Source organism: Bos mutus, chromosome 22 (assembly GCF_027580195.1).
Source record: "Bos mutus isolate GX-2022 chromosome 22, NWIPB_WYAK_1.1, whole genome shotgun sequence".
Lineage (NCBI taxonomy): Eukaryota > Metazoa > Chordata > Mammalia > Artiodactyla > Bovidae > Bos > Bos mutus.
In genome coordinates this window covers 6651764-6679476 of record NC_091638.1, presented here as the reverse complement: position 1 = coordinate 6679476, position 27713 = coordinate 6651764, and the positions used below count along the sequence as shown (strand labels likewise).

General features: G+C 44.8%; 1 protein-coding gene across 3 annotated transcripts in view; it reads left to right on the top strand.

The window, feature by feature from the left end:
• Positions 1-27713, top strand: part of OSBPL10 (oxysterol binding protein like 10) — a 340081-nt gene that overhangs the window by 58593 nt on the left and 253775 nt on the right. The window contains exon 1 of one of the 3 annotated variants that reach the window (XM_070359887.1): positions 21067-21086. The exons of the other annotated variants lie outside the window; for them this stretch is intronic. The gene's annotated coding sequence lies outside the window, so the exon portion shown is untranslated. Of the gene's footprint in view, positions 1-21066; positions 21087-27713 lie in introns of those variants that run through there. 3 annotated transcript variants of the gene reach the window in all.

Genomic DNA, 27713 nt, shown 5'->3' with positions numbered 1-27713 from the left:
GCTCTTATCTGGTCGATGATGCTTTGTTTTCTTGATGGGTGCTGAGTACTTGAGTGGTTATTGTGTGTGTCTTTGCCTTTTTTGCATTGCTGGGTGATTTTGAAAGGGTGGGAACCCAGGACAGAACCTTGGGAGCACCCACATGTACAGCACTGGAATTTAAAGTGTTTTTTTTTTTTTTTTTGGCTGTGACGCAGAGCTTGTGGAACCTTAGTTTCCAGATCAGGGATTGAAACCTGGGCCCTCAGCAGTGGAAGTGCAGAGTCCTAACTGCAGGACCACCAGGGAATTCCCAATTTAAAGTGTTCTGACTCTGACTTACAGAAAGAAATATTTTCTGTTCCACATGTACACATGTAGACAAGTTCCAACAAGATGCAGAGACCAATGTTTAATGAAAGGTCTTTATTCTTTCTTAGGAGATATATCGTAGTAGTTTCTATTTTATTTCATTTTCTTAAAAAAAAAAAAAAACCTGGGTTGCAACTCCCTATGCTAGTGGTTCTCAAATGGGAGTGATGCTGGTTTGATGATGTCTAGAGACATATTTGCTCTGTGCGACTGGCATCTGGTGCGTAGATACTTCGGATGCTGCTAAACAGCTTCTAAGGCACAGGGTGGCCCCCACAACAAAGAACCATGTGGCTAAAATGTAAGTAACACCAATGAGAAACTCTGCTCTGAGTTGATTTTTTGAAGGTTGAAGACTTACAGTTTGAAAAGCAGTGATGGAGGCAGGGGAAAAAGATGGGTCCGCCAGATACAAGGACAAGCAGGAGTGTGTGTGGGACTAGGAAGTGGAGAGAGGAATAAGGGAGGTCGGTCTGAAATGTGCTGGTGGAGTTTGGCAGCTAAGACCAGGCTGGTGTGAGTTTTGCCGGAGGTGCGGGGAGGGAGGCCAGAGTTAGCAGAGGGGAGAGAAGATGGCAGAGACATCTCTAGAAGCTTGGCTGTGAAGAAGAGAATGATAATTAGAGCAGATTGTAGGTTGGAAGCAGGATGTTTTTCCCAAGATGGTAGTCTTGGCACATTCAAGTGATGACGGAGGGGAGGATGGTAGAGCAGTTTGAGGGCATGAGGGCAAGCGCATGCCTGGGAAGTCAGGAGTGGGTGGAGTCCCAGGCAGGCTAGGAGGGAGGGAAAAGGGCACGGAAGGAGAGGAGCGTGTGGTGTGGAGCAGAAAATTGAAGCCATTCCTGCGAAGCAGGAAGTGAGGCCGTTTTCTGAAGGTGGAGAGGGAAAAGGCAGAAGTGGTGGGTTCCACGGTTTGTGTAAGGTGGAGGAGGTTTGAAAAGACCCTTTGAAGGGTCTAGGAGAAATACTGAGCAGGTGTTCTGGCAGCTCTGAGGGTCTCTTGAGAATGAAGACCCATGAACCTGTTACACCATCAGCTTTAGCAAATCTGTGGTTTTCTCCTTGGTGTTGAATGTCCTGGGTATGGGCACAGAGGAGGTGATGGGATTTGGCTGGGTGAGTGTATATGGAGCAGAACATAATTGAGATCCTTGGCCAATCAGTGGTCAATGGAAAATGGAGGAGGAAAGAAATAGAGACAACGGACTCAAGAGAAGTGGGAAACAGAGGGACCAGCAGACTGGAGCATCAGGTTAAATGGGGGCATTGGTGTAGTCAGTGAAGCTCTGAGAGAGAGGTCTGAAGGGAAAGGAGTTTATAGAGGATGAAAAGAGGTGGAGTGAGGTGTTTGGAGGTCTAGCCAGAGGTGGAGCAGTTCTAAGTGGTGAGGAGAAGGTCCAGGATGGATCTTTGGGAGGAAAGCAGTAATGCAGAGAAGAAGCTTACAGAATGAGGACAAGGAGTCAACTAGGCAGAGTGCTTGGGGACTTCTAAGGTCACTCAGAAAGAATGACAGCTGGACTTGGTGTCTCAAAGAAGATGAGCCAGGTGACAAGGTCTTCAACTGATGGGAGAGAAGGACTGTTAGAGGTAGAAGGAAGTGTCACCCAAGGGTGGAAGCTCTTCGTTTGGCTTTGTGGAGGAAGAAGACGGTATGGTGTGCTGCCATCAAAAGTGGCCATTTCAGCCAATATAGGAGGAGAGGTTGGGATAAGAGGTGGTTCTAAGGGGTATGGGAACAGGAATTGAGATGGGAATCAGGATGGGGATATGGGTCTAAGATTGTGGGAAAGGATGGCTGGGGGCAGGAAGGAGCTTCAGCTTGGTGTGGGGCAGAGAGGCATGATGGGAGCAAGTAGCCATATGGTTTTCTAGCTCCCCTGGTGGTTGGGAGGATCATGTCTCCTCTCTGGAAGCAATTTGGGAAGTGTTCTTCTGGACCTAAAGTGATACTGTCCTAATTTCTGACCTGGAGCGAGTTGGCTATGCCTTCTCTTTTGTGAGTGCTGCTGCTGCTAAGTCGCTTCAGTCGTATCTGACTCTGTGTGACCCCATAGACGGCAGCCCACCAGGCTCCTCTGTCTCTGGGATTCTCCAGGCAAGAATACTGGAGTGGGTTGCCATTGCCTTCTGCAATGCATGCATGCATGCTAAGTCGCTTCAGTTGTGTCTGACTCTGTGCAACTCCATAGACAGCAGCCCACCAGGCTCCTCTGTCCATGGGATTCTCCAGGCAAGAATACTGGAGTGGGTTGCCATTGCCTTCTGCAACGCATGCATGCATGCTAAGTCGCTTCAGTTGTGTCTGACTCTGTGCAACTCCATAGACAGCAGCCCACCAGGCTCCTCTGTCCATGGGATTCTCCAGGCAAGAATACTGGAGTGGGTGGCCATGTCCTTCTCCCTTTTGTGAGTGATGAGCCTCTAAAGAGGATGGAGAATCCATATGGCCAGGACTTGGCACTCAAAGGTCTTTGATGGCATCTGAATGTTTTATGGTCCTTTGACTTTCTAGAGGCCTGTCTACTGGAGATGTGAATATTCCCAACTGCTTTTTTTTTTTTTTTTTTTTTTTTTTTCCCTTGATTTCTAGAAAATAGGAGCACAGGAAGACCAGCTCAGTTCAGTTGGTTTAAGGGTTCAGTTCCATTCAGAGTCTCTGTAAAGTGGTGTTCTTGCAGGAAGGGGGCCCCTTCCAGGGCCTGAGAGTGGGCTCTTATCTAACACTTGGAAATGAATTGTCCAAGGAGACATATGAGCTGACAAAGCAAAAGCTTTTATTGGAAAGGTGCCTGGGAGGAGAGTGATAGGGTAGGAGAACCCAGGAGAACCACTCTGCCACATGGCTCCCAGTCTCGGGTTTTATTTTGATTGGATTAATTTCCAGGTTGTCTTTGGCCAATCATTCTGACAGAGTCCGTCCTGGCGGCGCATGCATTACTCAGCCAAGATGGATGGCAGTGAGAAGGATTCTGGGAGGTGGTCAGACACATGATGTCTCCTTTTGACCTTTCCAGAACTCTTCTGATTGGTGGTGGCTTACTAGTTTCATGTTCCTTACTAGGACCTCCTGTCATGGAGAAGGCAATGGCAGCCCACTCCAGTACTCTTGTCTGGAAAATCCCATGGACAGAGGAGCCTGGTAGGCTGAAGTCCATGGGGTCGCTGGGAGTCACACTCGACTGAGCGACTTCACTTTCACTTTTCACTTTCATGCATTGGAGAAGGAAATGGCAACCCACTCCAGTGTTCTTGCCTGGAGAATCCCAGGGACGGGGAGCCTGGTGGGCTGCCGTCTATGGGGTCGCACAGAGTCGGACATGACTGAAGCGACTTAGCAGCAGCAGCAGCAGCCTGTCATAAAATAACTCATGCAAATGGTTACTGTGGTGTCTGGCCTGGGTGGGCAGTTTCAGACAGTGTGCTTCTCCTAACAGTGTGAGAGCCATGTCTGGTTCTCTCAGCAGTGAATAGACCTTTCCTGTTATAGAGGATGGAGTTCCACTGGGAAGTTGCAACACATTTTCCTTTAATGGCTTAAATGAAGTGTTGCCTTTTTCCATGAAAGTTTTATATATTTGACCTATTTAATTTTTTTCTTTCAGGAAGTAAAAGATGGCATTTTCTTACCTCTCTTCCAGAAAAGAGAAACATTGGATTTTTTGGCAAGGAAATATGATGGGTTCTGTGGAAAATTGATGGGCTTTGAAAAATGAGAAAAATGTAGTCTTTCCCCCTTTTTTTAAAAAAAAATCAAAGTGAATTAAAATAAATGATTATTTTAATGGAACTAGGTATGACTGAGTGGCTTTCTTTCAAAAGCTTTAGTATCAGGATGAAAGATTATGCTTTGAATGCTTCTCCTGTGTTTTTCTTAAAAATATGAACATTTCTTCTTGGAAACAGCACTGGCATCTGCAACAGCATTTAATTAACAGCAACCTCCATTGGTTATCAAAGAATGGTGTTACTGAGTCCAAGCTCTTGTCTGCTCACTGCATGACAGGCCAGTAATCGGGAGATAGTTGTTGAGGCAAAGAATAGCAACTTTATTTGGAAAGCTGGGCATCCGAGACAATGGAGGAGTAGAGTCCTAGAGTACATCTTATCAGGGTCTGGATGCCAGTTTCTTTTATGGAACAGAGGAGGGGAGATGTAGGTGGTGAGGAAGTAAAGTTAAATGGCCGTAAGTCTTGCAAAATATCTCCTGGCATGGCCAGCCTCGGGGAGGGGATGTGGGGATGTGTTCATTTCTTCCTTCTGGCAGCCATTCACAGGTGGGCAGGGTCAGAATGTCTCCCTGTGAGCTGAACAAAGGCAGTTTAGTTGAACATTCTGGCAGAGGGGCAGGGTTCCCCACACAGGCCACTGTGCATGCTTGTAGCTACAGACAGTGTCCGTTTAGTGGTTGTAGTAACAAAAGCAACAGAAAGCAAAGGTTGAAGGAAACAGATCCAACATGGAGTCAGGTTTTGTTCTTCCCTGTTACAATGGTGGTTGAAAAAATTGAGTAAAAATTGTATAGAAGGGCTTCAGTGGTGGCTCAGTGGCAAAGAGTCTGCCTCCCAATGCAGGAGACATGGATTCGACCCCTGATCCAGGAAGATCCCACGTGTCATGGAGCAACTAAGCCTGTGCACCACAACTCTTGAGCCTGTGCTCTGGAGGCTGGAAGCTGCAGCTACTGAAGCCTGCGTGCCCTCGAGCCTGTGCTGCACAGCAGGAGAAGCCACTGCCGTGAGAGGCCTGTGCACCACCGCTAGAGAGTAGCCTCACCTGCTGCAACCAGAGACGAGCTGATGCAGCAACAAAGCCCCAGGACAGCCAGAAATAGATAAATATACATTAAAAAAATTATACAGGAAGAGCTCACTCAGTGCGAAACCTCAAATTGATTTGTTAGTGTAAGAAAATGGCAGAAGAAAGAAAAGTAATTAAAGCATGAGAAACGGAACCAAAGGAGAAGTGAGATCTTGGAGAAACTCCAGAATGGGCTTTTAAAGGCCAGGTTGAAATGTTCAGATGGGGGAAGTTACAGAATTAAAAAAAAAAGTTTTGGAGTTGAGAAGGGATGGTAGAAAGGAGATGTCTTTGAAGGCATAAAGGGAAAAGAGATTTTTTTCTCACCAGAATTGTGACTTCACATAAAAAATGAAAACACGTCAGCTCCTGATTGTAGAATTCTGTCACTTCATTTTTTATTTCCAGAGTGCTTTGTTTTAATGCAGCATATTTTCTCTACCTTAAGTATGAAAACAGACTCTTTCTTACAAGTATTTTTTCTTCTTTTTGTTTCCAAAGCAGTGTGTTCCAAGATCCGTTGCACCGAATGGTGTTTCAACAGGCTGTTTAAGGAAATAAGGAACTTTGTGTTCAAGTAAGTTTGAGAAGTGCTGTGTTAAAACAAGTTAAACAGGTTTATTTACAGCACAATTTCTCAGCGACTTTCATATCAAACATGCATCTTTGAATTTCTAAGATGTATGGGGTGAATCTTTTAAATTTCTAAATAACCATTCAATCTCTTGTTTCTTTCTGGTACTCTGGTTTTGCTGTAGGTAGCAACGTACCTAGTTAGAAATTTTCACCTCCCTGGACTCCTTTGCCATTAGAAGTGACCCAGTGTTGGCCAAAATAAGATGTCAGTCAAGTGTCTGCAGGGCGTGTCTTCCAAGGAAAGCCATTGCTTTCTCGATAAACAAGGTACCAGGACACTGACACACACCTGTGCCATGGTCTTTCCTGCTGGAATGAACTCTAGCCAACTTGTACCAGGAGAACAGCCACCATGTGCTAGGAGTGGCCTATCAGGAAGCTGGAAGCAGTTCTTGATGGCTTCCTGAAGCTGCTCCACGGGCCTTAGACATTCCATCTTGGACGAATTGTTCTGGTCGAAAAATAAAGCCCTATTTGTTAAACCATTGTAGTTGAGTTTTTATGATGTGTTGTTGTTCGGTTGCTAAGTTGTGTCCAACTCTTTGTGACCCCACGGACTGCCGCAAGCCAGGCTTCCCTATCCTTCACTATCTCCCGAAATTCGCTCAAACTCACGTCCATTGAGTCGGTGATGCCATCCAACCATCTCATGCTCTGTCTCCCCCTTCTCCTCCTGCCCTCAGTCTTTCCCAGCATCAGGTCTTTTCCAACGAGTCAGCTCTTTGCATCAGGTGGCAAAAGTATTGGAGCTTCAGCTTCAGCATCAGGCCTTCCAGTGAATATCCAGGGTTGATTTCCTTCAGGATTGACTGATTTGATCTCTTTGCGCTCGGAGAGACTCACAAGATGTAGCTGAATGCAGTCCTAATGCATATGAGGGTGACGTAGGAAGCAGTCTTTGAACTTGTTTAGAGTGTGGGGACTTATTTTGTTTTTGAAACTGTATGGAAGACCCTTTGGGAAATGCTGCCTTCAAGAAGAGAAGGGGAGGGTGAATTAGGAGTTTGGGATTGAGATGTACACACTGCTGTGTATAAGACAGAAAAACACAGAGATCTGCTGTATGGTGCAGGGAATTACATCCAGTATCTTATAATAACCTATAATGGAGAAGAATCTGGAGAAGAATACATTCACATGTATGTATCACTTTGTTATATGCCTGAAACTAACACAACATGGTAAATCAACTATGCGTGTTTTAATTTAAAAAATAAAGGAACAAAAGAATATGAATACAAAGGTAGTCATAGATATTTAGCCCTTTTTCTACAGGTATGAATTTTCTGATGTTCTTTGTGGAATGTATGTTTTGAATTTTGTTTTTTTTTTCTTATGTCTGATCAGATGGTACCAGTATTCCATAAACACAGACCTGATAATGGATTGACTTTTGAACAATAGTTCTTATATTTCTGTCTTCTCCTTTCAGCATCCTTTGGTACCTTCAAGTTAAACTTCCAGTCTTGATGGAGTTATGTGGGTGTGAATGTGTATTCTGGGCTTTGTTGTGCAAGTCTGAGGTAGATGCCAGGGCGTGTGTCATCTAAGTCAAGAGCAGAGTACTGGGGTGTGGGGAGGGGTGGTTCACACAATAATTATTGGCTGGCAGCATGCAGATAAACTTTAAAAAGTCACCTTAATATATGTATGAGTCATTCCTGAAACTCTCAATTAGTGGTTTTTCCGCAACCCCCTCCCCGCCCCAGGCAGGTTAAGATAGATGCCAAATGAACAGGATGCTTTGGTTATGTGTTTTTTTTTTTTTTTTTTTTTTAAATCAGTACCTCTGAATCAAAGTTTTATAAGGACCTGAGTGCTCGTTTTTCTGTAGGGTTTTCAATAACGTCTGCAAGTCTGTTATTTTTCTTAAAGATTTTGCGCTTTAGGATAGAGGTGATGTTATAAATGTAACTAACGTGATCTCATCCCTCAGGGGTTTCATGACCTTATTTTACTGGTTGTGGCTCATGTTTAATTTATTCTCTCTCTTTGTTCTTCATTTTGATTATGAAGCATAGCCCTTTGGGGCTTTTAAAACTTTTCGTCCCTCACCTGTGTGGCTTTCTCCCAGTTCTTGAACAAGGGTTAGGGGTTGTGGTGAATGAGAGGAACTCCAAGGCATGAACATACAAAGATATGAGAATTCACAGGTGCAAATCTCTGCTTCAGTACAGCAAGTGCCCTACATACAAACCTTCAAGTTGCAAACTCTCAAAGGTGCAAAGGTCAGGTGTGAGTGAAACTGCAGCGTGCCCTCGGTCTCCTGTTGCTGATGATCCTTCAGCTCTACCCTCTCCCGCCTCCTCTCCCGCCTCCGGTCAGTAACTCTTCTTGCCTGTTCACTTGGTGCCAGCCCCTGTAGGCAAGCCGCTGGACTGTCCTTCTGTACTGTAGGTATTGTACTCTAAGATTAAAAATGTTTTCTTTATTTTTTTGTATTTGCTTGTTTTTACGTATTATTTGTGTGAAAAGTATTATAAACCTATTGCAGTACAGTGCTATAAAGCTGATTGTCTTAATTGGATACTTATGCTAACTTTCGGAGAAGGCAATGGCAACCCACTCCAGTACTCTTGCCTGGAAAATCCCATGGACGGAGGGGCCTGGTAGGCTGCAGTCCATGGGGTTGCTAGGAGTCGGACACTTTTCACTTTCATGCATTGGAGAAGGAAATGGCAACCCACTCCAGTGTTCTTGCCTGGAGAATCCCAGGGACGGAGAGCCTGGTGGGCTGCCGTCTCTGGGGTCACACAGAGTCAGATACGACTGAAGCGACTTAGCAGCAGCAGCAGCTAACTTTGTTGGTACGCGTGTGCTCAGTCATGTCCAACTCTTTGTGACCCCATAGACTGTGGCCCACCAGGCTCCTCTATGGAATTTTCCAGGCAAGAATACTGGAGTGGGTTGCTATTTCCTACTCCAAGGGAATCTTCCTGACCCAAGGATCGAACCCATGTCTCCTTATCTTCTGCTTTGGTAGTTGGATTCTTTACTGCTGTGCCACCTGGAAAGCCCTCAACTTTCTTGAATTTATGAATAAATTGGACTTTCAGAAGCCTTCTATAAAGGAACTTGTTCATATGTTAGGGACTTACTGTGTTAGTGGAAGAATTCCTCCATCATCCATTCACTCAGACTCTTATCCAGATAGGTGTTTCTGGTTAATTGCTTCATACAAAATTTCCAGAAGAGATGAATTAGAAAAGGCTGGAGATGAAGGGGCAGGCAGGTATACCGACTGCAGCAGGAATGATAGTTACAGCTTAGTGGGTGACCCTGGAATGATCACAGGAGAAAATCGGCCATCAGGGGCCGTTTCATGAAGTGCTGGTCTTCTGTCCCTTCTAAACAGGCTGAGGGAGTTATATTAGTACAATAATTAAGTAGTTAAGGTGACTCTGGGCAATCAGGAGAAGCAAATTTGACATAGTTTGTTCAGTTTATGAAGGCAGAAAGGTATGTAGGGTGTTTTAGACTCAGTTATTGGGGAATTTTAGCAAACAAGGATTCAGTTTTTATTTATCTGGCTGCAGCAGGTCTTAGTTGCAGCACGCAGAATCTTTGGTTGTAGCACGTGGGGTCTCGTTCCCTGACCAGGGATCGAACCCAGGCCCCCCGCACTGGGAGCACAGTCTTAGCCACTGGGCCACCAGGGAAGTCCTCAAGCAAGGATTGGAGAGTGCAGATTCCTGTGAATAAGGAAGCATAAAAGATTTGTTTTAAGGGAAGCAGTTAAGTAGTTGGTGGCCAAGTTTTTCTTTAGGAATTAAAAAGATTCTGTGGTTGAAAATATCTTTTAAATATTCTGGAGTTTCTCTTACATATAAATGGCCTTGGTTCTGATGATAGTTGAAGTTTTAGGTTCAACTTTTGTAAAGAATACAGTGTTAATCTACTTTATTATTATTATTTTCATTCTTTAAAAATTTTTTTTATTGAAGTTGATTTACAATGTTGTGTTAGTTTCAGGTATACCACAAAATGAATCGTTTGTGGCTCAGCTGGTAAAGAATCTGCCTGCAATGTGGGAGACTTGGGTTCGATCCCTGCATTGGAAAGATCCCCTGGAGAAGGGAAAGGCTACCCACTCCAGTATTCTGGCCTGGAGAATTCCATGGAGTCCATGGGGTCTCAAAGAGTGGCCACGACTAAATGACTTTCACTTTCATACATATTTATATATCCACTTTTTTTTAAATTTTTATTTAATTTTTAAACTTTATATAATTGTATTAGTTTTGCCAAATATCAAAATGAATCCACCACAGGTAGTCTTCCCCACTACCCACCCCTGAGGCATTTTATTTTTATGTATTACATCGCTGGAAAAAGAATCCCAGGATTTTCCTCCTCTGTGTTTTAGTCCTGCTTCTTCAGGGTCCATGATGCCAGCTGAGGTTGTCAGTACAGGAAAACCAAACTGACGGAATGGGAGCAGATTGTTCTGCCATTTTTCTAGATCCTTGAATTGTACATCAAACCTGGGGCTGCTCACTCCACACTTGTTTAGCTTGCCTGTGAGGTTCACAACAATTATCCCAGTCCATGATCATCAATGATTTCAAATTCACCAGTGTAACCATGCCTCATCATCACAGTTAGAAACCTGATGATGGCTTTGGAGCACGGCCTAATAAGTACCCGGTGTCTGCCTCTCTTTTTGGCATTGTTGATATTCTTGAAATATCAACAGTGGACATTCATGTGCACCATTCTGGCGTCACCGAAAGATGACAGAAAGAGATTCTTTAGTTTTAATCTACTACAGATATCCAATGTCAGTGACTCAGGAATGGTCCAGAATTTGTGGCTTTTATTTCATCTTTGGTTTTGTATACAGTTGAGGTTATTCCTTATTTCTCCTGCTGTCTACTTTGGTACTGTTCATACGTTGGATTAATAACTTCTGCTTGAGAGTCACATTCAGCGTGCTCTGTGGAACACTGTATCCATACTGCTCTTCAAGCCAATTCATGAATCTTTATAGTATGCCTGTGTATTTTTCCTTGTCTTACATTATCCTGACTCCTTGGGTGTGTTGGCTTTCTGAATATGTTTATGGCAAATGGGCTGAAAATTTTCATGACCTCTTACTTCTGTCATCCAGAATTTGTAGTAACTTTATGAGGAAGTGAGCTGAAGTTTTAAATTTATTCCAGAGCTTCTCAACCTTAGCACGATTGGCATTTGGGGCTGGGTAAGTCTTTGTTGTGGGGGGTGTGATGTGTGTGTTGTAGGATGTTTAGGAGCATCTCTGCACACACTGGATGCCAGTAGTCTCTGCCCTAGTTATGACAACCAAAATGTTTCCAGACATTGCAAATATCCCCTGAGAAGCCAAAGTATCAGAGCTGAGAACCACTGGTTTATGATAGACAAAGAATGGCTTTTTGTTATTGTAAGAAAATGAACAAGCAGTTGGAGACTGCTAACTGTAGGAGAATTCCAGCATAAAGCCAAGTGTACAGAGGAAACATTCTTCAAAGAAAACATATAGGTGAAAAAGTAAATATAATACTATGTGATAAAGGCTATCATAGATAAAAAAATGAGGGAGTGGTTACCTCTGCAAGAAAGAGGTCAGCAGAAGCATGAAAATGGCGGAGAGGAATGAGTTGGCAATGGTTTTCACAAGAGAAGTTCATCATGAATGAAGGTTCAATGACTCTATTACAGTCTGCCTTACTGTGCTTCTTGTCCCAGCAATGCTATTAATAGCATTCCTCTTACTCTCAGAAATGCTCTGTTTTGAACAACAAATGGTCACTCTGATAAGAGCTTAGAGACTTGAACACTCATGGACAAATGATGTATTTGAGGTGTAATGCGTCCTCTGATTTGTCAGAGTATAGTTTGGGGGTGGAAGGAGATGTAAAGAATGGCTGGAGATGAAGTTGAGACCAGATGCAGAGGGCCCTGGGAGATCCTGTATGCCATATTATGGAGATTGGATTTGCTCCATACATTCTAGGAACCATGTCAAAGCTTCCACATGAGGCAGAGTGTTAGGAAGACAGCCACAGGGAAGATAAGCTTTCTGAGCCCTTGAGACATTTCAGTGTGATCCAGATGGGCTGTGCATCTCCCAAACACTTCCTCTTAGAGAAAATAGTTACCCCGAGAAGTGATTCTTGGCCACGTTTTGCTTGGTTGCAGCCAGGTACTGTTCCTGAGTCCAAGCTCATAGTGCTCACTGCATGATAGGCCAGTAAATCGAGAGACAGGGTGTTAGGGCAAGGAATAGCGACCTTATGCAGAAACTCAGCAGCCTGAGAAGGTGGTAGACTCATGTCCCAAAGAACCGTCTTAGCCGAGTTAGAATTCGGACTGAAAGGAGAGGGAGTGGCAGGTAGTTGCAACTTCCTGGTGCAGGAATCCTGCTACGCAGGTAGGTCTGGTCACAGTGTTCCTGTAAACCAGCACCAAGACAAACGTTATTCTCTATCCTGTAACTTTTCATCTCTGTATGAATGGAAGGGTGTTAATACCTTTAAAAGGTCAAGTCTAGGAGGCAGAGCCTTGTAAAAGGGTTGGCCTGTGTATTTCAGGCGGTAGGCAACATTCTTTTACAAAAGGTGCAGACTAAGCACAGAGAACGGAGTGCAAGGGTTAGAACTAAGGGAACAGGTCCCATATGGAGTCACATTTGTTACCTGTTACAGGACTGTTTACAGGTATGTGACTTTCAACCGAGTTTCTTTAAGAAATAAGGAGACTTACAGCAGATTCATGTAGATTTTTCTTCCTGACTTATGAACAAAAACGTTTCATTCTGTTACTGAAATTTGAATGGATGGCAACTATTTGAGAGAGAGAGAGAATGAGAATGAGTTGTCTAATTCAGGAGTTGGCAGAGTACACCCTGTGTGTCAGATCTAGCCTGCTGCTTGTTGTCAGTAAAGTTGTCTTGGAACAGAGCCATGGTCATTCATTCACTATTGTCTACGGCTGTTGAGTGCTACACAGGCAGTGAGTAGTTGTCCCAGATGCCCTACAGCCTGCAGTGCCTGAAATTACCATCTGGCCTTTAAGAGAAACAGTTTGATCCAACTGAATAAGGTAACTGTTCTTGTCAAATCACCAAATCACTCAAGTATTTTTCACATCTTCACTCTGGCGAAGATAATTTCCAAATAGACTAAATTAGGCTGTTTTTGGTACTTGTGTTTGTTCCAAGTGAGGCTTGTGTTTGCAGTCTTACAGTAGAAATGGTATTATCCAGGATTTTACCTGAGAGAGCCATAATGCTCTAGAGCTTGGCGTTGCTGTCTTCAGGAAGTTTCGAATGCACTCGCCCTCCCTGCTACTGAGCCCATGCTGATGGACGCGTGCCTGCCGGGGCTGTGCGCGTACCAGGGCTCACTCCATCCTGGAGGTCTCTAACACTCCTGCCGCATTGGCAACTCCAGAGTTAAAGCCATAAAGGACCAGTATATTTCACACTTTCAAGTTTTTTTTTTCTTAAAAGTGTTATTTTACATGAATTTGTGTGATAGAGAATATTTTTGGCTTTCAAAAATACAAAAGAAAAATATATAGTATTTGATGGCCTCATGCCTTTCCTCCTCACAATCTTCCGGTCTCCCCTCATTTTAATGGCCATGTTTATTTGTTTACTGCCTTTCAAAGTGACACTTGCACTCTGATTCATAACAGGTTACACAGTGGTGTTGGCTAGAAAGAGGACTTCTGAAGGGACAGCCAGGGACAGCTAGCTATTAGCCAGAGACAATGTTAATTAAGCAAAACTGGTGGCCTCCTGCTCCCTTTCCAGACTGGATAGCTTAGTTTTTTTGTGGGATTTGGCTGCTTGCCTGCAAGGATTCTCCAATAGAAGGAGAGTGATTACCCAAGGAAAGCAGTTCAGATAAACGCAAAATGCTTATTCAGTCCTTTGTGGACTTTGCCCCTTGTTCTTTCTCTGGGAAGTGTTCACATGAGGGTTTCCTTCATCTCACACTTGCTCCTTTAAAGTTCCAAGTGATTTTTATACCCTGTGAACCCCTCACATTAACTGCTTGAGATTTTTCTGGAAATTCCTGGTGTCGCTAAAAATAGCTTCTGTTCTGTGCTCGTAGAAGTTCTTGCTGCTGATGCCTGGTAGCTGTATCTTCAAGGTAAGGAGTTTTGGCCAGATATGGGTGCGTTTGTGAGATGAAGAATTCCACCTCAAAGGAACTCCCTGGCAGTCCAGTAGTTAGGACTCAGTGCTGTCACTGCCGAGGACACGGGTTCGATCCTTGGTGGGGGACCTGTGATCCCTCAAACCACACGGCATAGCATGTGTGTGCTCAGGCATGTCCAACTCTTTGAGACCCCATGGACTGTAGCTCGCCAGGCTCCTCAACCGTGGGATTTTCCAGGCAAGAATTCTAGAGTGGGCTGCCATTACCTACTCCAGATGGCAAGGCCAAAAATTAAACAAAACAAAAAACACTCAGTCGCACAGAAAAAAGCATTCCACCCCAGCAAGACGGAGCTACACGTGAAGCCAGCTGGACTGGGGACTAGGTCACTGTAACACTCCGAACGCTGATAGCCCAGGTCCTCGTCTGCCTTTCTTCCCTTTCCTCCCACTTTTAAACAATTAATGGAATTTTTAAAGAGCACTTTTGGGTTGACAGAAATGCAGCTGGCACAGAGAGTTCCTGTATACTCCCCACGCCACCCCCACAATTTCTCTATAATTAGCATCTTATTTAATGTGGTACATTTGTTACAACTAGTGAACCAGTATTGATACCTTATTTATATATTTATTTTTTGGCTCTGCCATGTAGCATGTGACATCTTAGTTCCCCGACCAAGGGTTGAACCCTTGTTCCCTGCAGTAGATGCATGGAGTCCTAATCGCTGGCACCAGGAAAGTCCCGTCGACACCCCATTATTAACTAAAGTATATAGTTAGTTCAGATTTCTTTTTTTTTTTTTTTTTTTTTTTTACTTCCTGTCCTTTTTCTGCTCCAGAATCCCATTCTAGAGACCACGTTTCATTTACTAGTCTTGTCTTGATTGTGACAGTTTCGTCAACTTGGTTTTTGGTGACTTTGACAAGTTTGAAGAGTGCCGTCAGATACATTGTACAATGTCCCATGCTGGAATTTGTTTGATGTTTTCCTCGTGGTTAGACTGGGGTGGTGGGTTTTGAGAGGAAGAGCACAGAGGTGAAGAGCCATTTTCATCCCATCATATCAAGGGGGTCCATGTATGAACGTGATTTGTGACTGTTGCTGTTAACTTTGATTGCCAGGCTAGGAAGTAGTGACTGTCAGTTTTCTCTGCTGTAAACCTTCTCTCTTTCCACCCTCTCATCCTGTGCTCTTTAGAAGAAGTCACCGTGTGCAGCCTACACTTAAGTAGAGAGTTACGCTCTGCTTCCTCAAGGGAAGTGTATCTACATAAAAAATTTAAAATTATTTTGCATGGGTGATTTATCTGATCTCCATTTAATCATGTATTCATATCAGTGTGGAATCCTGGGTTTTTACTTTTAGCTTTGGGTTATGGTCCAGTATTACTTTATTTTGCTGCTAAAATGGTTCCGATGTTGACCTCTTTCGGTTGGCTTCTTTGTCATCTTAAAGCACCCCCCATCCTGGGGACTTTTCTGTTTGTTTTGGAGCATTTCCTTCCTTTCTGGCACTACAAGACCCTCCAAGCTCCTCTTGTGTATTTCCTGCTCCCATCCTAGAATCAGCCGTTTCTCCGAGGAGCCCGGTTTTATTGGAGAATTCATGGCGTTAGAAACCAAGATCCAGGTGCTAGGTGTGCTTGTTGCTAAAGGGCTGTCATTTCTTTTAGGACTTCTCAGCTGACAGAAGAAAAAATTATTTGTGTGTGCTAAGCTGTATATGTGTGTGTGTGTGTATACATATATATTTCTGTGTGTAACCATCTGTATCTGTACATGAGTTTGACCCTGGTTTAACATTACTGATATCTCCAACTCTATAATCACCATATGGATCACTCTAGACTCATCCTCTTGTTTATCTGTAAATCCCTAGTTTAACAGTGAGAAACTTGGATTTTACCTTCTGACATTCGTGTACTTAATTATTCAATTCCATTGTACATGTACAGCGGTATCAGAATTGTTAACGAATAGCTCTATGGGAAACAACTTTATCAAGCAGAATACAGTGCTCAGGTGTGTTTCCTTTGTCTTTAGTCTTACAGATGTCACTCGTTTCCAAAGTTACTTAGATAGAGCGCCTCTTCCCACTCCCTTCAGTGAGGCTGTTTGATTCATTTGTAGTATAGTTAGATTCTCTTGTCACGGTCTGGCTTCTTTCCTGAAATCCCCTGACATCCTGAATGATTTTCTTTCTTAATTTGCACACACCAAGCTACCTTGTTTGTGTTGCATGTTCCTTGGGTTTTGACAAATGCCTGTTGTATCCACTGTTATGGTGCACAGAACGCCTTCGCTACCTGAAATGCCCTGTGCTCCATCCATTGCTTTCTCCCCTTTTCCTCCCAAACTGTTGGCAACCACTGATCTGTTTGCTTTCTCCATAGTTCTACCTTTTCCTCCTTCTGTTATAAAAACTCTACCTGAACGTTCCCTGGTAGTCCCATGGTTAGAACTCTGCGCTTTCACTGCTAAGGACTGGGTTCAGTTCCTAGTCGGAGAACCAAGGCCCCACAAGCCACATGACATGACCAAAAAACCTAAACAAATGAGCAAAATAAAAAAAAGCCTGTTACATTTACATCTCTGAAGTGAGTTTCCACTGAGGATGACCAGTCGTTAGGAGCTTATGGTCATCATTCTGCTGCTCTGGGAGGTACAGGAATGTGGACTTCTCTTTGGAATAAAGCAGTGGATATTGTGTTAATGTGTTGGGGGATGGAAGAATAAATTGGGAATGTGGGATCAACACATCACACTACTGTATATAAAATGGATTACAAACACAAGGACCGATTATATAACATGCTGCTGCTGCTGCTGCTAAGTCGCTTCAGTCGTGTCCGACTCTATGTGACCCCACAGACGGCAGCTCACCAGGCTCCCCCGTCCCTGGGATTCTCCAGGCAAGAAGACTGGAGCGGGTTGCCATTTCCTTCTCCAATGCATGATGCATACCAAGCCGCTTCAGTCGTGTCCGACTCTGTGCGACCCTATGGACAGCAGCCCACCAGGCTCCTCTGTCCACAGGATTCTCTAGGCAAGAATACAGGAGTGGGTTGCCATTTCCTTCTCTGACTATATAACATAGGGGGAACTGTATTCAATACCTTGTAATAACCTAAAATGGAAGAGAATCTGAAAAAGAACACATATATGTGTATATATAGATACACACAAATATAACTGAATCACCTTGCTGTTCACCTGAAATATTGTAAATCAACTGGATTTTAATTGACAAAAAAGAAACCACCACCACCACCAACAAAAAAAGCGTGTTTGATGAGACTTTCTGTGTGGCTTCGTCTGGGGGGCAGTCCTGCCTTGCCTGTATCTCCAGCCTTGTTTTCCAGCCCAGGATAGGAATCCCCACTGGAGACACATTCTGGAAGCCATTCCTCCTGCTTTGAGGACTGTCTCCCATGGACCCTTGTTTATTCCCCTCTCTTGGAAATTTTAAGTTGGAGAGACAGGCGACCAAGGTGGCTTCTTGGTGGAATTCTACAAGGTGCCACCCTGGGAGCTGTAACAGTTATGTTTATCTCTGGAGAAGCAGACATTAGAATCAGAGAGAGACCGCATCCTTTCTGTTGGCTGGGTTTCCGGTTCTTGGCTCCTGGGGCCTTCTGAGGCCTGGCCACCTCCCTCGTCTTCTGTGAGATGTCTTGAACCCATCAGTCAGTCACCCTGTTTCGCTCAAGGAAGTTCAGATTGGCATGTTATTTGCAGTGAAGGAGCGCTGATGGAGCCGTCTGTGTTTCAGTTTGGTCTTCTTCTCTGCCAGGCGCTGTGCTGAGTGTGTTTGATGTGTCAGACTTACATGGATAGTAAGGTGTTATTTACTAGTCTGTGGAAGAGTCAGAGGGCCAGCGCAGAACTCAGGACAGAGGTGGGTCTGTCAGGTGGGCGGGGCAGGGTGTTCCGCATGGACGGTGCGGTGGGAGCCGAGGTGCAGACTCAGGGAGTGGAGTGATCTCAGCAGTGTGGGGCGTTTGGCCTCCTTTGGCGCTGGTGGGGGCTGACGGGCAGGTGGGAGCAGGGCTCTGAGAGTTTCACGCTGTGGACTTTGCCCTGGGGACCAGGAGTCACGAGCAGGCTCCTGGTGTGGAGGCGGTCTCTATGTTTTGTCTTGCTCGTGCAGATATTTTTAGACGTTCAGTTGCCACGATTTAAAAGTCAAATGCTTTCACTCAAAAATCTGGATATATAAAGCGTAACTATTCAAAACTTTCTGAAGAATCAGGTGATCTAGCAGTAGTAAGTCTGCCTCTCCCCTGGCCTTACAGAACAGAGTGTGCGCGCCCCTGTTGCCGTTTCTTAACTGATCTGCTCCATCCGCTGACTCATCTCCATCCTTACAGGTTCGGCCACCCAGCCGGAGGCCTTGAGACCAGAATGGCTGCCTTGCTCCTTGTTGTTTTCTGTTTAGCTGGCAGGGCTGCCAATAATGACCACCTTACCATCTCATTAACCTTTTTCCTTTCTGAGGTTATTTTTAATTCCAAACATTGAAAAAATGTATTTGGCTGTGCCAGGTTAGTTGCAGTGCGTGGGATCTTCCATCTTGGTTGCAGCATGCGAGATCTAGTTCCCTGACCTGGGATTGAACCCAGGTCCCCTGCATTGGGAGCATGGCGTCTTAGCCACTGGACCACCAGGGAGGTCCTGACAAGGATTTTAGATCAAGGACATCTCCAGCATGTGCCTCTTAAGAGGGCTCGTGTAATTTTCCAGGAGACTTGTCTTGGTGTCTTTTTACATTGTCATTATTACTATTTTTAAAAAAACCCAGAAAGAAGGTTTAAAATCATAACATAATGGCTAAGTGAATTGACAGTGTGTTTTTAGTAACAGAGGATGTCTTTTATACTTGGAAAGAAACACTGACAGTCAATTGGAATTTATCTTTTTCAATGATTATTCAGTTTATTAAAATTGTAAAATTTTACATCTAGTAAACCCAAGATCAATTTGTGGAGATCATTTTATTTATTAACTAGTAACTTTTATGTTAAAAATTGTTTCACTTCTTTATTACCGTTCACTTTACTTCTAAATGTAACATTACATTTCTTAGGACTTTTAGCACCTTACAGGCTTAATTGGAATCCTTTAAACTGTAATCACACATTTAAAGAATCTGCTTCTTAGACTCACAGACAAATAGACTGGTGGGTGCCAAGGGGGAGGGAAGGTGAGAGAGGGGTGGGTTGAGAGTTTGGGATTACCAGATGCAAGCTGGTATATAGAGAATGGATGAACAGCAAGGGCCTACTGGATAGCACAGGGAACTATATTTGGTATCCTGTGATAAGTCATAATGGAAAAGAATATGAAAAAGAATTTAAAAAGTATTAAGCTGAAGAGTTAAAGATACAGAAGGAGAGATAAGTGGTCATTTTCAGGGAAGGGACAGGTCGATGAATCAACGCAGTTGGGTTCTTCAGCATGAATATGAAAACCCACTGATTTTGGTTTAGTTAATTGGAAAGAGGAAGGGAGATTAACAGGTGCCTGAGAAGTAATTAATCACAGATTTGTAGAGCTTTTATGTTGGGGGGAAAGGTGATTGTGAAAATATCCACTTCAGTCTTTTAAGAGTATTGAGTGGAACAAACATTTGCATTTTTATTGCATGGATTAACATAATCCATGGTGAGCGGTGGATTCTGGGGAATGATCATTTTGGGCCATGGTGGTAAAAAATTGACTTTGAGTCGGTTTTGAGGGAGGCTGGTGTCTGAAGAAGGTGTAGGGTCACGAGAACAAAGGCATCATAATGTCTAAGAATCCTGGCACATCTGACCCCTGATTTTAGAGGCAGGGGAATGGCCACTCTCTAAAACTTGCCAGATCCACCCAACCAGAAAGAAAAACCGGGAAGGAACATTTTATGGCTGCTCTACCATTGAGGAAATATGTGGGTAAGAAGTTGTATAAAATCTGTACACTGCTTTTTGCATTTTGACTAATTCTCTGGTGTTCTAGGATGGAGGCCCTCTGAGAAAAATTTAGTATCTATCAATGTGGGTTGTAGACTTTTTGATAGAATTTGAACCATGTCAGAGTAAATGGGCTTCCCAGTTGGTGCTAGTAGTAAAGAACCCACCTGCCAATGCAGGAGACACAGGAGACACAGGTTTGATCCCTGGGTTGGGAAGATCCCCTGGAGAAGAACATGGCAACCCATTCCAGTATTCTTGCCTGGAAAATTCCACGGACGGGGGAGCCTTGTGGGCTATAGTCCGTGGGGCCACAAAGAATCAGACATGATTGAGCTTCTAAGTGCACTCATGCGCACGCACGCACACACACACACACACACACAGAGTACATAAAAACTTACTGTGCATTAATTATTGACTTACTGGAGACAGTGCTGGATCCATGTTGAAGAGATTTTCACCTAGCTTTATGAGATGTAATTGACATACCTGTATGTCAATGTATAACTTTAAGGTGTAAGAAGTGATGATTTGATACATGAATATATTGCAAAATCATTGCCAGAATAAGGTTAGTCAATACATCCATCACTTCATATAATTACTATGTGTGGTAAGAGCAGTTAAGATTTACTTCCTTAGCAACTTTCAAGTATGTGATATAGTATTGTTAACTGTAGTTGCCATGTTGTACATTAGATCCTCAGAACTTACTCATCTTACAATTGGAAGTTTGTGTTTGAGGTATAAACATGTACCTGGGGGGTTTGACCAGCATTCCCATCTTCCACCCCTTCAGCCTTGGTGACCACCAGTCTACTCTCTCTTTCTGTGAGTTTGCTTTTTTTTAGGTTCCACACAGAAGTGACATCGTACAGATTTCTCTTTCCCAGACCTAGTTCACTTAGCATAACGCCCTCAAGGTCCCTCTGTGCTGAGGGGACGCTGCAAAGACAAGAGCTGGGAGGGCAGAGGGTGTGGAGACAATAACGGCAAAGCAGGGCAAGTCTCATTTGTGATAATTTTTACCCTGTTCTCATTCAACAACTATTTATTAAATGCTGTGTTCACAGAACTGTACTGGGGGCTTCCCTGGTGGCTCAGTGGTAAAGAATCCAGGAGACGTGACTTCGGTCCCTTGTTGGGAAGACCCCACATGCTATGGAGCAGCTCAGCCTGTGCACCATGACTGTTGAACCTGTGCTCTAAAGGTGGGGAGCTGCGACTACCGAGCCCATGCACCCTGGAGCCCATGCTTTAGTTCTTTAAAAAAATTTTGTTCACACTCTGCGGCATGTGGAATCTTCGTTCCCCAACCAGGGATTGAACCTGAACCCCAGCTTTGGAAAGCAGAGTCTTCCTGGAATGCTGAGGAAGTTCCTGTCTAGTCAGTTTTCTAAGCTTGTGATCTAAGATAGCCTAAATTAATACGTGCATAGAAATGTTGAACAGTTTGATTTTGCTTTTCTGTTTGTGTTTATAAATTAGTACCACTCATGTGACCATTTCTGCTGTCTGCCTTGGTTTAAAGAGGACTCCTGGCTTTTGTTTATGCTCCCTGATCTGCTTTGTTGTAAATTAAAAGCAGAGAGTCTAGGATATCTCTGTCCATGTGGTGGTAACAAAATTGTGGTTGGATTGTAGTATATACATCAGTTGTCACTATTTTTTTACTCACTTTTTATTGAAGCATAGTTGATTTATAAGTGTTAGTTTCTGGTGTACAGCAAAGTGATTGAGCTGTTTATATATACACACATCTCTTTGGACCTATATTCCTTTTCATATTCCATCCTGGTTTACCACAGGATATTGAATATAGTTCCTGTGCTCTACAGTAGGACCTTGCTCTTTATCCATCCTGGACATATTGGTTTGCATCTGCTGATCCCAAATTCCCAATCCAACCCTCCCCTGCTTCCCCTCCCTCTTGGCAACCACAAGTCTGGTTTCCATGTCTGTGAGTCTGTTTTCTGTTCCGTAAATTAGTTCATTTGTATTGGTTGTAGATTCCACCTGTAAGTGATACTATGATATTTGTATTTCTCTAATTTAATTCACTTAGTATGATCATTTCTATTCCATCCATGTTGCTGCAAATGACATTATTTCATTCTTTTTATGGCTGAGTAATATTCCATTATATATATGTGCACCACATTTTCTTTATCCATTCCTCTGTCGATGGACATTTAGGTTGCATCCGGGTCTCGGCTGTTGTAAATAGTGCTGCAGCGAACATTTGGGTGCATGTATCTTTTCAAGGTATGGTTTTCTCCAGACATATGCCCAGGCATGGGATTGCTGGATCAGATGGTAACTCTCAGAGAAGGCAATGGCACCCCACTCCAGTACTCTTGCCTGGAAAGTCCCATGGGCGGAGGAGCCTGGTAGGCTGCAGTCCATGGGGTTGCGAAGAGTCGGACACGACTGAGCAACTTCACTTTCACTTTTCACTTTCATGCATTGAAGAAGGAAATGGCAACCCACTCCAGTGTTCTTGCCTGGAGAATCCCAGGGACGGGGGAGCCTGGTGGGCTGCTGTCTATGGGGTCACACAGAGTCGGACACGACTGAAGCGACTTAGCAGCAGCAGCATGGTAACTCTATTTTTGTTTTTTTAAGGACCATCAATACTGTTCTCCTGAGTGGCTGCATCAATTTACATTCGTCTACAGGTACTCAGCGAACTAAGTAGTCAAGGCAGAGACCCTGTGGCCCACTGAGCTTAAAATACTTACTTTGGGGACCTTCCCAGAAGCAGTTTGCCACTCCTTTTCTAGGGCCTCTGCCATTGGCCCTGAGGTCAGCCGTGAGTGTCTGTATAGCTCTAAAGGCTGTAAGGGGCAGGGGCAGTGGGGTGCTGGCCAGGCTCCATGCTGCATTTAATAGGAACCTTCCTTTGGTGTCCTGAAAGGCCGTGCCATTGTGATACCAAAATCAAAGTAATAGCCCAAGTGTGGCAGACCTTGAAACCATGTTCTTTGATTAAGGAGAACATTTTATTCTGGTCTGTGTTTGAAATGAGAGCCTGCTGGCTTACAGAATGATTGGGAGAAAGGAAAGAGAGGCCCTTTAATTCATGAAGTGGATTAAATTGAAGTAGAAGGCAATTGAAGCATGCTATAAATATTGGTAAGTCTTGGGAGACTTAGGCTTGCTGTTGAAGGAAGTGACATTTTGCAGTGGAAGACCAAGCTGTATTTCAACAGTACTGCCTCTGATCTGGGCCACTCTGTGTTTGCCAAAAACAGCAGATTGGGGCGCATCTCTGGAGTCCTGGCCTCCCTCTGAATTCTGTAGTTGCCTTGTCCCTGCCGGAAGCCCATGTCCCTGTGTTGAAAGGCCAGAGGACGAGGATGCTACCGGTGGTCCTCATCTCTCCAGGGCAGCGATCACTTGCTTTGCTCAGGCTTTGCTTTTCAGTGCCTCTAACTTATCAGATTTTCTTCTTGTTTGAGTGGATGTTACGTGGTTGGTTTCAAGGCTGCTGCTCGGAGTAGCGGCAGTTCAGGGAGATGGATGTGAGGTCCACGAGTAGCCTGTGTCTCACTTGGGATGTAGAGAACAGCTGGGGAACAAGAGCTGATGGGGACACTGAGGGTCTGTGGAATCGCAGTGCTTGTTGGACCGGAAATTGCCGGGCACCAGAGTCTCTGCTGAGTCAGTCAGTCACTGTAGGAATGCAATTTGTGTTTTTTTGCTAATGAAATAATTTGCTGAGAGGAGGCTATTTAGTAAGCCATTCCCCCGTCCCCGCTCCCCCACCCCTTTTTTTTTTAACCTTGAGCGGCACCAGGCATAGCTTTCATCAGCCACAAGAGTCATCAAGTTAATGGAATCTTTTATTTTCCATTATGTATGTTCTTTTCCCCAGGACTAATTTCCAGGTGCCTCAAAAACAGCTTCACAAACAGAGCACAAGACCAGAAACCAAATTGAGAGGTGTTCTGGCTGAATGCCAGCGCATTTCCTTTGGTGGAGAACACTGGTTAGGAACGGGAGGTCATGGTGTTAAGAGGATGTAGGCCGTTAGTATGAAGGAGTGTGGGTGTGGAAAGGAAGCCGTGAGAGGCCGCTGGAGGCCAGGCCCTGCTGCTGGAGGAGGCCATGTGAGCCTCAGGTTACTTTCTTCACTGGCCTCGAACAAGGGTTCCTTAGGTCAGCCTATAGAGAGGAAAATTAACATCACTAAGAAGCGGAAGCATTCTCACTCAGTCGTGTCCGGCTCTTTGCAACCCCATGGACTGTAGCCCTCCCGGCTCCTCGGTCCATGGGATTCTCTAGGCAAGAATACTGGAGTGGGGTGCCATGCCCTTCTCCAGGGGATCTTCCTGACCCAGGTCCAACTCATGTCGCCTGCATTGCAGGCAGGTTCTTTTCCGTCTGAACCACCAGGGAAGCCCAGTGTCACTAAGAGTCCTCATGTTATTGTTGGAGGGTGGAGGGTATGAAGAGAGCCCACTGAACTGAGGAGGTGTCTGCAGGTGGAGAAACGAGGCAGGCAGCTCTGTATAATCCAGGGACCAGGTTATTACGGGGAACTTACAGAGTGGGGTGGAGACCCCACAGACAGCGATCTAGAAGCATTCCTAGAATGCTAGAAGCACTCTGTACCTCCAAGGGAATGTTAGGACGGTTTTAGATAACTTGGGGGTGGGGTAGATGCTCAGAAACAGCACATGCCTTCCTGAATCGAGTTTATGAAGGGTAACTGTTTGCATGGGCGCCAGGAATATGTCAACCAAGGTCTCTTATCATTGTTTGGGGACTAACAGAGCATGGAGGCCACCTGGTCCTAGTGATTATTAAACTATACCTCTTGACCACAAAGGCCCTAACGACAGACATGGGATTTATCGCTCAGTACAGTCCTGGGTGGGGTCAGCAGGAGGGCAGGAAGAGCTGCCTGGGCCCAAGATGGCGTCAGTTATGCTCACAGCCATACAGTTGTATGCTTAGGTTTTTTTTTACTTATTTATTTGGCTGTGCTGGGTCTCAGTTGCAGCACACAGGATCTTTGGTGAGGCATGTGGGATCTAGTTCCTTGACCAGGGGTTGAACCCTGCATTGGGAGTGCAGAGTCTTAGCCAATGGACCACCAGGGACGTCCCAAGGTTACATTAAGAGACCTCATTCTATGCTGAGACTTTTTTCCAGCGACCTAAAGTCAGTGTTATTGGATGGCTCTTGACGCAGTTGAAGAGGTGACCCCCGGTTTCTTGTCGGTTACAGATCGCGAGTTAGGTGAGAGCCAAGCTGTGTGCAGTGCCCGAGGGGAGCTGCTGCCCATCCTCGCTTCCGTTTCTTTGTCCCCAGTACTTCTGTCACCTACTTGAGATCAATATCTTCTGGTTCTTAAAATACATCCTGGCCTATGGGAACAGAGTATCGAATCAGAGAACTGATGGCTGCAATCCAGAGAATTACAGACTGTGGAGAGTCAAGCAAACATCTTAAAATAATAGAAACCAAAGTCAATGCCGGTCCTTTCCTTAACCTCATCCTCACTGTGGACCATGGCCAGTACAAGTAGGCCGCTGACACAGTGGAAATGCCTGGCACCCATATCCCAGGCTGGACACCCTGTCTCTGAGTCAGCTAATAGATGAACAAGTTATCAGGACGCAGGTAGAGGAGAAAGGGTTGTTTTTTAAGTTGTGCCGGAAAATTCTACGTGGCTTATGTATACATGTTACATGTGGTCCGTTGGGGTACATCTCTGCCTGGACTTTGGCAGTTAGCTCCTAATGGACCTCCCAGCTTCTCCAGTCACCCGCTTAAGCATTGTTCTGGAGTGACCCTCTAGTGTCAGTTCCCTCTGGAGGCCTCCCGTCTTCCTGGGAGTAAAATCTGGGGTCCTTAGCACAGCCTGCAAGGCCCTGTGGCTTCTGGCCCCCTCACTCACCTGCTCCTGTCATGTCTGCGTTTCTCCTGCTTTTTTCCAGCGTGCCCAGCCTGCTCCCGCCTCCGATGTCGTACTTCCTGCCTGGAACACAGTTTTCCCTTCAGCTGACACACACCTCCCGTTTCCTTCTGGTCTCCGCTCAAGTCCTCCATATAAACAGACCTTCCCTGACCTGGGGAAATTCGACTGCGCCAAATGGCAGCCTGGTTTTCACTTTCTGACACTGTATTTTTACATATTATAGGTCTGTAATTTCTCTCCTCCCACTGAAATGTCAGCTCCGTGAGGCAGGAATTATCTGTTTTGTTCACTTCTCTGTCCCCAGCATCTAGAAGAATGCCTGGCAGTGAATGTAAACATGAGTTGGGGCAACCTCATGACTGAATGAAACAAGCAGTGGACCAAAAGTTCTAATAGCTGGTCCTGGTCCTGGTCCCTCTATCAACTAGCTGGAAATTGGGGAAATTTACCAGCCTTAGGTTTCATATTGGTAAAATAGAGTGAAGAGTACCCCACCTACTTTAGGAGATGATGAAATGAGGTCACCAGACGAGTGTGTTGATGCTGAGTGCTGGTCAGGTTCGGGGCTGTAAGATCCTTGAAAGGTAGATTCTCGGGGACCACTGTCTCCATGTTGCTTGCCCCCGCTCCCTGCAGGGAGAGACCCTGGAGTAGGTACCTGGCATTGCATAGGGGGTGTGACCTATGACCTAGCAGAGACCTTTCAATAAATTATGACATCAGTAATTCAGAAGCAGGCTGGGCAGTTTCCCTGCTTCTCCAGAGGGTTGGGGAAATGTTTAGCTTCCCACAGCTATGAGCATTCTCTCAACATAAAATCTTCTACACAAGTGGGTTTGGCAGGCAAGCTGTCTTCAATGAGTGATGGTCTTCAGAATCAAGTTTGACGTGAGGGAGTTCTCCATTAGCCATGGATGATGGCCTGACACCACGATCGTCGTCATCAGGTGCAGCCGCTCTTATTCCTGAAACTCGAATCTGATCTGCTCGTAGTCGGGGGACTAGGGGCTCAGGGTGGTCCCCGGATGAACTAGGTCTTCAATGGTTGGGGATTGATTATTCTGCTGACTGGCTGGTCTTTAATCAGGGATAAGTACACTGGGGAAGAGGCAGAGTCAATGATAACTTTCCGATCCTCGTGTGGCATCTTAGGCATATTCATAGACCTAAAAATGTCCCTGATGATGGAGAATGGTACTGATGTTAGAGAGTTTTATATTATGGTTGTGATGGTGGTGACAATAGATAAATGAGGACAGGGAATGATAATGAAGGGACACTTTCTTGTTTACTGACCGTCACCCTGGCCCAACAGGGGACATGTATTAGAGTCCTCAATATATGAGATTCTGTGCTGAGCCCAGAGGGATTCTCCCATCAAGTGATGTGGCCCTGAAGGAGTTTCCAGGTTAGGTGTTAGAGACAGTCATGGAACCTGATGATGGTGATGATGGTAATAATAATAGTAACAGTTAATAGGAAGCCAAACGATTTCCCACTTTTTCAGCCCCATCGGTCTGCTGCGGGGTGGGGGTAGGAGGTTGATAAAAGAGATTCGTTCTGGTTGGGAGTGGTAGGAGCAGGTGGGTCATATATCTTTAATGAAAAACAGTTTAAGAGGTGGTTGAGGGAGGGTATAAAAAGCTCGAAGAATGCAGTGAACAGAGATTGGCTTTTCGTGAAGTGGACTGTTTCGTTTGCTCTTGCTGGGCACACTGAAGTGGCAGGTAATGGACGGGGTGAGAGAAGGAGCTGGCGTGCTGCTGCCTGACCTTGGTCCTTCCATCCATCTTCTGTGTGTTTGTGAAATCTCACACAGCTTAGCAGGGCCACCCCCAAACTCATGCTGTCTCCACAGGAGAGGAGATAAATAAGGTTGAACAGTGGCCACTGGTGGTCAAAATTCAGG